We start from the raw sequence: 9193 nt of genomic DNA, 5'->3' as shown, positions 1-9193 counted from the left end.
ACAAGGAGGCCATGTCATTAGATTTTCTTCTTTTTACCCTTTCTTGCCAGCCACGCTGTGGAGTACTTGGACGCGTGTGATGGAGCATTGTCCTGCATGAAAATCATGTTTTTCTTGAAGGATGCAGACTTCTTCCTGTACCACTGCTTGAAGAAGGTGTCTTCCAGAAACTGGCAGTAGGACTGGGAGTTGAGCTTGACTCCATCCTCAACCCGAAAAGGCCCCACAAGCTCATCTTTGATGATACCAGCCCAAACCAGTACTCCACCTGCACCTTGCTGGCGTCTGAGTCGGACTGGAGCTCTCTGCCCTTTACCAATCCAGCCACAGGCCCATCCATCTGGCCCATCAAGACTCACTCTCATTTCATCAGTCCATAAAACCTTAGAAAAATCAGTCTTGAGATATTTCTTGGCCCAGTCTTGACGTTTCAGCTTGTGTGTCTTGTTCAGCGGTGGTCGTCTTTCAGCCTTTCTTACCTTGGCCATGTCTCTGAGTATTGCACACCTTGTGCTTTTGGGCACTCCAGTGATGTTGCAGCTCTGAAATATGGCCAAACTGGTGGCAAGTGGCATCTTGGCAGCTGCACGCTTGACTTTTCTCAGTTCCTGGGCAGTTATTTTGCGCCTTGGTTTTTCCACACGCTTCTTGCGACCCTGTTGACTATTTTGAATGAAACGCTTGATTGTTCGATGATCACGCTTCAGAAGCTTTGCAATTTTAAGAGTGCTGCATCCCTCTGCAAGATATCTCACTATTTTTGACTTTTCTGAGCCTGTCAAGTCCTTCTTTTGACCCATTTTGCCAAAGGAAAGGAAGTTGCCTAATAATTATGCACACCTAATATAGGGTGTTGATGTCATTAGACCACACCCCTTCTCATTACAGAGATGCACATCACCTAATATGCTTAATTGGTAGTAGGCTTTCGAGCCTATACAGCTTGGAGTAAGACAACATGCATAAAGAGGATGATGTGGTCAAAATACTCATTTGCCTAATAATTCTGCACGCAGTGTATGTGGACTACACATTCATTCTCTCCTACATGATATGGGAATGGGGAAGGAGAGGAAACTCCAGGCTGTCCTATGTTGGCAGCTTGAACCAGCACCTATGGGAGGGAGGCACCTATTAGTTCTGATAAAAGCCCTTTAATAAACAGAAAGGTAGGTTGGCTTGTTATATGAGATAAAGTGCAGCATAGCAGAATTGTGAGGAATAGTTGTTGTTTGCAGTAGTAAGCTACTATGATGTAATTTTACCATGTCTAACACAATGTTTTTCAGTGTGTGAAGCATTTTCATGGTGTTTGTCAGACAATTGTCATACTTAGCACACGTTTATTTGTACACCTTCTAGTTTACAGCACGCTACTGATGTCTCGTGTATGCTCTCTACTCCAAAACACTGTATGTATGCATAATGTTGAGAAATATGATTGCATCGCCAGGGTAATTATCAAGATGGATTTTGTGCTTCAAGGCTATGCTTTATTACAACTACTCTTCCTGCAGTTAACGTCATTTAGATTATTGCTACAAGATTCATTCATTTCCTTTACTGCTTTATAAACTATGAAATTGTGCCAATAAAACAGAATGCAAGATCTGTGTGTCCCTTGTATCTTACATTACAGTATGACAGTAATAAATGCAAGTAACACCATATAAAGAAGTTATATGAAGAAGTCATTCGATGAATTTGCAGCACACTAAAAACAAGGGTGGTTATGATTTCCGATGTGCTTCTGCATTACTACCCAGATATAAATGAGTAAGAATGAAACGTATAAAGCATCTCAATTTCTTTGTTGTGAAAGGGGGGCAGTGGAAAGTTTCCTCGTCATGTACAATCATTATACATTCCTAATATTACAATAAGGATGTGTATACAAAGGACACCAAATCATCTAAAAATTACTGTACATTATTACAAGTAAAAGCATTTTATAACAACTGTTCGGTTTCCAAATACTATCGGTTGACATGGGCTACCTGTCCCCCAGCATCTTTATGTCAGCGAAACTCAAATGAATGCAAAAAGCTATTCTGTAATAAATCCGTCAGACCTCCTGTGCCTCTCCTGAATGATCTAAGTGGATTGACGTTCCTAGAAATCAGCTCAGAACATTCAGGAAAGAAGAAAGGGGGCTGGATACTGAGCTGTCAGACATTCAGTCTTACGGATTTCACTATGGACATTCTAAAGCTGGCAATGCAGTGTAAAACATAGAAGCTGCAGAAGCCGAAGTGTGCAAAAGTTTTGATAAAAAACTATCACAAAAATGTTTTCGCCCAAAATACATGTAAACCAGTAATAAAAAAAATGACTCCCAAGAGCCTATAAGCAAGCAATACACAAGAGATATGTGCTGAATACCAACTCCCTATATTTATTTACATTTATTTCAATAGAGAGAGGAAAGCAGACACACTTATTCTCTTATCCTGAAATACAACATGGCTGATTCTTTTTCCCCCAATGACAGATGTGAGGGTCATTAGATCTACCACCCTGCAGATTAGGCTGTTGACCAAACTGCAGAAACTGACAGATTCCACCAAATTTTGTCTCACGTTTATGTCCTAAAATCTTCTTCCAAAGACATAGTTTCAATTGCATTCAGTAAATTTTTTGGGTAAATTGTAAAAACACATCTGAATGAGATGTTGTCCAGCGTTGTTGACCTTTTTTTTTTATTAACTGTCAACCCCAGCCTGCAGTACCTGATCAGAAACTCATACCCACCTGCTCCTCACCCATCCCTGTCTCCCTTCAGTGGTCTTATGGTCCCCGTCCAGTAATCCTCCATAAGGACAGGGTCACATGTGCTGCTGCAGCCAATGACTGGGTCACTGCTAGGTCACATGCCACTTGAGGACATGTGACCACTGAGGCCAGTAATTGGCTGCAGCATCACACATGACCCTATCTGCCTGGACATTTATAGTACAGAGACTGGAAGACTGCTGAAGGTAGTCAGGGACCCAGGGAGCCAGAACATAGTGGAAGGTGCAGGTTAGTATAAGTTTTTCACCAGGTACAGCAGACTGGGGTAGACATTTTAAAAAGTCAAAAAAGCTGGACAACCTCTTTAAAATAATGTCAGTAAGATCAGTTTTATAAAGATTGCTGAATGCAGTTGTGGACTGGGAACTTAATGTGGCCCTAAACATATAATTAAACATAACCCAATGTTGTAGGTGGGTTCAAACTGAAAGAAGGTGGGGCAGTACAATTAGGCAGTGACAACAGAAGTGGGTAGGGCCAGCAATACCATAGTGCAGCACAAAATACTGCCCCAGCAGAACCAAATACCACAGTGCAGCACAAAATACTGCAGTCCCTGCTGTAGTATTCAAGTGTCCTGAGGACAGCAATACAGTTGAATTCAGGGGGGCACCTGCGGCTGCTAGCCAGGTGCATAAGTACTTGAAGGTCCTTGTATTAATTAAAGCTGAGATCATCAGATCATTATGTACCTGGGGCTGATAGCATGGGGAAGGCTTGGATGGCACAACCAGAAAATTTTCCTGTAGGGTCTATGGCCAGTCCTTCCCTGGCTGCATGTAACAGCATGGAGCATAGAATAACACATGGATTTACTGTACAAGATACAACAGAGGTAAAGATGTAAATAACAGAAGTAAAGATATATTTGCTCAAAGGAAAAAAGATAGAAATATTAGTCTGCTCTACTAAATAACACACCTATTCATGGTATAATAGTTGTGATGGGCACAAACAGTAAGGTCCCCACTTGGAGCTTTTCTTTGACATTTATATCTCCTTCCTCTCCACCAACACATTATTACGGATCTAGAGCTGTCTGCACTCTGTTCCCTGGCAAAAATTTGTCCTATTATTGTGTAACTCAACTTCTTTTGCACTGTGACCACCATTTCTATTTGGTTTTATTTTATTTGTGTTTTTAAAGTGATGGCTTTTTGTGTATTGTATCTATATGTATTAATAAAGATTATGCGGTGGTGCTTACTACCTGTTTGTACTCATTATTTCATATTGTGACTATAAAACCATAAATAGGTGTTGCTATAAAACATATGGTCCAGGCAACCATGAAAAATTCAGTTTTCTTCTATACCCCTTAGCCTGCCTTTTCCATTCCAACATTAGAGATGTCCCGAACTATTCGCCGGCGAACAGTTCCCGGCGAACATCGCTTGTTCGCATTCACGGCGGCGGGCGAACATATGCGATGTTCGGTCCGCCCCCTATACATCATCATTGAGCAAACTTTGACCCTGTACCTCACAGTCAGCAGACACATTCCAGCCAATCAGCAGCATACCCTCCCTCCCAGACCCTCCCACCTCCTATCAAAAAGCAAGGACAGCATCCATCTTAGATTCATTCTGAAGCTGCAGTGTTAGTTAGAGCAGGGAGAGTGCTGCTGCTGCTGCTGAATTAATAGGGAAATCGTTAGCTAGGCCAGTGTTCTGTGTCCACTCCAGTCCTCAAAGACTCATCTGCTGTAAGGACAGAGTCCTGACAGCACCCCAAAAAGCACTTTTTAGGGCTAGTACATCAGTCTGCTTTTTTTTTTTCTCTGTAATATAATTGCAGTTGCCTGCCAGCATGTGTCAGGCTCACAACGTGTACTGTGCCCACTACTGCCAGTGCCCACCACTCATAGCTGGTGTCACAGTAGCTTGCATTTAAAACAGTAAAAAAAAAAATCTCTGTAATATAATTGCAGTTGCCTGCCAGCGTGTGTCAGGCCCACAGCGTGTACTGTGCCCACTACTGCCAGTGCCCACCACTCATATCTGGTGTCACAGTTAGAGTTGAGCGAACACCTGGATGTTCGGGTTCGAGAAGTTCGGCCGAACTTCCCGGAAATGTTCGGGTTCGGGATCCGAACCCGAACCGAACTTCGTCCCGAACCCGAACCCCATTGAAGTCAATGGGGACCCGAACTTTTGGGCACTAAAAAGGCTGTAAAACAGCCCAGGAAAGAGCTAGAGGGCTGCAAAAGGCAGCAACATGTAGGTAAATCCCCTGCAAACAAATGTGGATAGGGAAATGAATTAAAATTAAAATAAAAAAAATAAAAATGAACCAATATCAATTGGACAGAGGTCCCATAGCAGAGAATCTGGCTTCACGTCAGCAGAGAATCAGTCTCTTCATGCCATAGCAAAGAATCTGGCTTCATGTCAGCAGAGAATCAGTCTCTTCATGCCATAGCAGAGAATCAGTCTTCATGTCATAGCAGAGAATCAGGCTTCACATCACCCACCACTGGAACAGGCCACTGTCACACATTTAGGCCCAGGCACCCAGGCAGAGGAGAGAGGTCCCGTAACAGAGAATCTGGCCTTATGTCAGCGCAGAATCTGTCTTCATGTCATAGCAGAGAATCAAGCTTCACGTCACCCACCACTGGAACAGGCCACTGTCACACATTTAGGCCCCGGCACCCAGACAGAGGAGAGAGGTCCTGTAACAGAGAATCTGGCCTTATGTTAGCACAGAATCTGTCTTTATGTCATAGCGGAGAATCAGGCATCACGTCACCCACCACTGGAACAGGCCACTGTCACACATTTAGGCCCAGGCACCCAGGCAGAGGAGAGAGGTCCCGTAACAGAGAATCTGGCCTTATGTCAGCACAGAATCTGTCTTAATGTCATAGCAGAGAATCAGGCTTCACGTCACCCACCACTGGAACAGGCCACTGTCACACATTTAGGCCCAGGCACCCAGGCAGAGGAGAGAGGTCCCGTAACAGAGAATCTGGCCTTATGTCAGCGCAGAATCTGTATTCATGTCATAGCAGAGAATCAGGCTTCACGTCACCCACCACTGGAACAGGCCACTGTCACACATTTAGGCCCCGGCACCCAGACAGAGGAGAGCGGTCCCGTAACAGAGAATCTGGCCTTATGTCAGCGCAGAATCTGTCTTCATGTCATAGCAGAGAATCAGGCTTCACGTCAGCCACCACTGGAACAGGCCACTGTCACACATTTAGGCCCAGGCACCCAGGCAGAGGAGAGAGGTCCCGTAACAGAGAATCTGGCCTTATGTCAGCGCAGAATCTGTATTCATGTCATAGCAGAGAATCAGGCTTCACGTCACCCACCACTGGAACAGGCCACTGTCACACATTTAGGCCCCGGCACCCAGACAGAGGAGAGCGGTCCCGTAACAGAGAATCTGGCCTTATGTCAGCGCAGAATCTGTCTTCATGTCATAGCAGAGAATCAAGCTTCACGTCACCCACCACTGGAACAGGCCACTGTCACACATTTAGGCCCCGGTACCCAGACAGAGGAGAGAGGTCCTGTAACAGAGAATCTGGCCTTATGTCTGCACAGAATCTGTCTTCATGTCATAGCAGAGAATCAGGCATCACGTCACCCACCACTGGAACAGGCCACTGTCACACATTTAGGCCCAGGCACCCAGGCAAAGGAGAGAGGTCCCGTAACAGAGAATCTGGCCTTATGTCAGCACAGAATCTGTCTTAATGTCATAGCAGAGAATCAGGCTTCACGTCACCCACCACTGGAACAGGCCACTGTCACACATTTAGGCCCCGGCACCCAGACAGAGGAGAGGTTCATTCAACTTTGGGTTGCCCCACACTATAATGGTAAAATGAAATTAAAAATAGTATTGAATGAGGAAGTGCCCTGGAGTAGAATAATATATTGTTAAGGGGAGGTAGTTAATATCTAATCTGCACCAATCATTAGTAACAGGAGTCGTCCCGGAAGATTGGAAATTGGCTAATGTCGTGCCCATTCACAAGAAAGGTAGTAGGGAGGAATCGAGCAACTATAGACCAGTGAGTCTGACATCAATAGTAGGCAAATTAATGGAAACCCTATTAAAGGATAGGATTGTGGAACATCTAAAATCCCATGGATTGCAAGATGAAAAACAACATGGGCTTACTTCAGGGAGATCATGTCAAACAAATCTTATAGATTTTTTTGACTGGGTGAATAAAATAATAGACGGTGGAGGTGCAGTAGACATCGCATATCTAGATTTTAGTAAGGCTTTTGACACTGTCCCACATAGAAGACTTATCAATAAACTGCAGTCATTGAGCATGGACTCCCATATTGTTGAGTGGATTAGGCAGTGGCTGAGTGACAGACAACAGAGGGTGGTAGTCAATGGAGAACATTCAAAACAAGGTCATGTTACCAGTGGGGTTCCACAGGGATCTGTACTGGGACCGATTTTGTTTAATATCTTCATAAGTGATATTGCAAAAGGCCTCGCTGGTAAGGTTTGTCTTTTTGCTGATGACACAAAGATAGGTAACAGGGTTGATGTTCCTGGAGGGAAACGCCAAATGGAAAAGGATTTAGGAAAACTAGAAGAATGGTCAGAACTCTGGAAACTGAAATTTAATGTGGATAAGTGCAAGATAATGCACCTGGGGCGTAAAAACCCAAGGGCAGAATATAGAATATTTGACACAGTCCTGACCTCAGTATCTGAGGAAAGGGATTTAGGAGTAATTATTTCAGAAGACTTAAAGGTGGGAAGACAATGTAATAGAGCAGCACGAAATGCCAGCAGAATGCTTGGATGTATAGGGAGAGGAATAAGCAGTAGAAAGAGTGAAGTGCTTATGCCGCTGTACAGAACACTGGTGAGACCTCACTTGGAGTATTGTGCGCAGTACTGGAGGCCATATCTCCAGAAGGATATAGATACTCTAGAGAGAGTTCAGAGAAGAGCTACTAAACTAGTACATGGATTGCAGGATAAAACTTACCAGGAAAGGTTAAAGGACCTTAATATGTATAGCTTGGAAGAAAGAAGAGACAGAGGGGATATGATAGAAACTTTTAAATACATAAAGGGAATCAACTCGGTAAAGGAAGAGAGCATATTTAAAAGAAGAAAAACTACCACAAGAGGACACAGTTTTAAATTAGAGGGGCAAAGGTTTAAAAGTAATATAAGGAAGTATTACTTTACTGAGAGAGTAGTGGATGCATGGAATAGCCTTCCTGCAGAAGTGGTAGCTGCAAATACAGTGAAGGGGTTTAAGCATGCATGGGATAGGCACAAGGCCATCCTTCATATAAGATAGGGCCGGGGGCTATCCATAGTATTCAGTATATTGGGCAGACTAGATGGGCCAAATGGTTCTTATCTGCCGACACATTCTATGTTTCTATGTTTCTATGCACAAGGGATGGACAGGTCCTGTGGGATCCATGCCTGGTTCATTTTTATGAACGTCAGCTTGTCCACATTGGCTGTAGACAGGCGGCTGCGTTTGTCTGTAATGACGCCCCCTGCCGTGCTGAATACACGTTCAGACAAAACGCTGGCCGCCGGGCAGGCCAGCACCTCCAAGGCATAAAAGGCTAGCTCTGGCCACGTGGACAATTTGGAGACCCAGAAGTTGAATGGGGCCGAACCATCAGTCAGTACGTGGAGGGGTGTGCACAGGTACTGTTCCACCATGTTAGTGAAATGTTGCCTCCTGCTAACACGTTCCGTATCAGGAGGTGGTGCAGTTAGCTGTGGCAAAACTTTTCCACATCTCTGCCATGCTAACCCTGCCCTCAGAGGAGCTGGCCGTGACACAGCTGCGTTGGCGACCTCTTGCTCCTCCTCTGCCTTCGCCTTGGGCTTCCACTGGTTCCCCTGTGACATTTGGGAATGCTCTCAGTAGCGCGTCTACCAACGTGCGCTTGTACTCGCGCATCTTCCTATCACGCTCCAGTGTAGGAAGTAAGGTGGGCACATTGTCTTTGTACCGGGGATCCAGCAGGGTGGCAACCCAGTAGTCTGCACACGTTAAAATGTGGGCAACTCTGCTGTCGTTGCGCAGGCACTGCAGCATGTAGTCGCTCATGTGTGCCAGGCTGCCCAGAGGTAAGGACAAGCTGTCCTCTGCTGGAGGCGTATCGTCATCGTCCTGTGTTTCCCCCCAGCCACGCACCAGTGATGGGCCCGAGCTGCTTTGGGTGCCACCCCGCTGTGAACATGCTTCATCCTCATCCTCCTCCACCTCCTCCTCATCCTCGTCCTCCTCGTCCTCCAGTAGTGGGCCCTGTCTGGCCACATTTGTACCTGGCCTCTGGTGTTGCAAAAAACCTCCCTCTGAGTCACTTTGAAGAGACTGGCCTGAAAGTGCTAAAAATGACCCCTCTTCCTCCTCTTCCTCCTGGGCCACCTCCTCTTC

At 45.1% G+C, this 9193-nt stretch overlaps 1 long non-coding RNA gene across 1 annotated transcript; it reads left to right on the top strand.

The window, feature by feature from the left end:
• Positions 1 to 1022: 1022 nt before the first annotated feature.
• On the top strand, positions 1023 to 7561 carry LOC120989178. The gene is made up of 3 exons (XR_005776238.1): positions 1023 to 3365; positions 3618 to 3628; positions 7551 to 7561. It is a non-coding gene; the product is annotated as an uncharacterized LOC120989178 (long non-coding RNA).
• The last annotated feature ends 1632 nt before the right edge of the window (positions 7562 to 9193 follow it).

This window comes from Bufo bufo, chromosome 2 (assembly GCF_905171765.1).
Source record: "Bufo bufo chromosome 2, aBufBuf1.1, whole genome shotgun sequence".
In the NCBI taxonomy this organism is placed as follows: Eukaryota; Metazoa; Chordata; class Amphibia; order Anura; family Bufonidae; genus Bufo; species Bufo bufo.
This window is presented reverse-complemented; position numbering and strand designations above follow the sequence as displayed.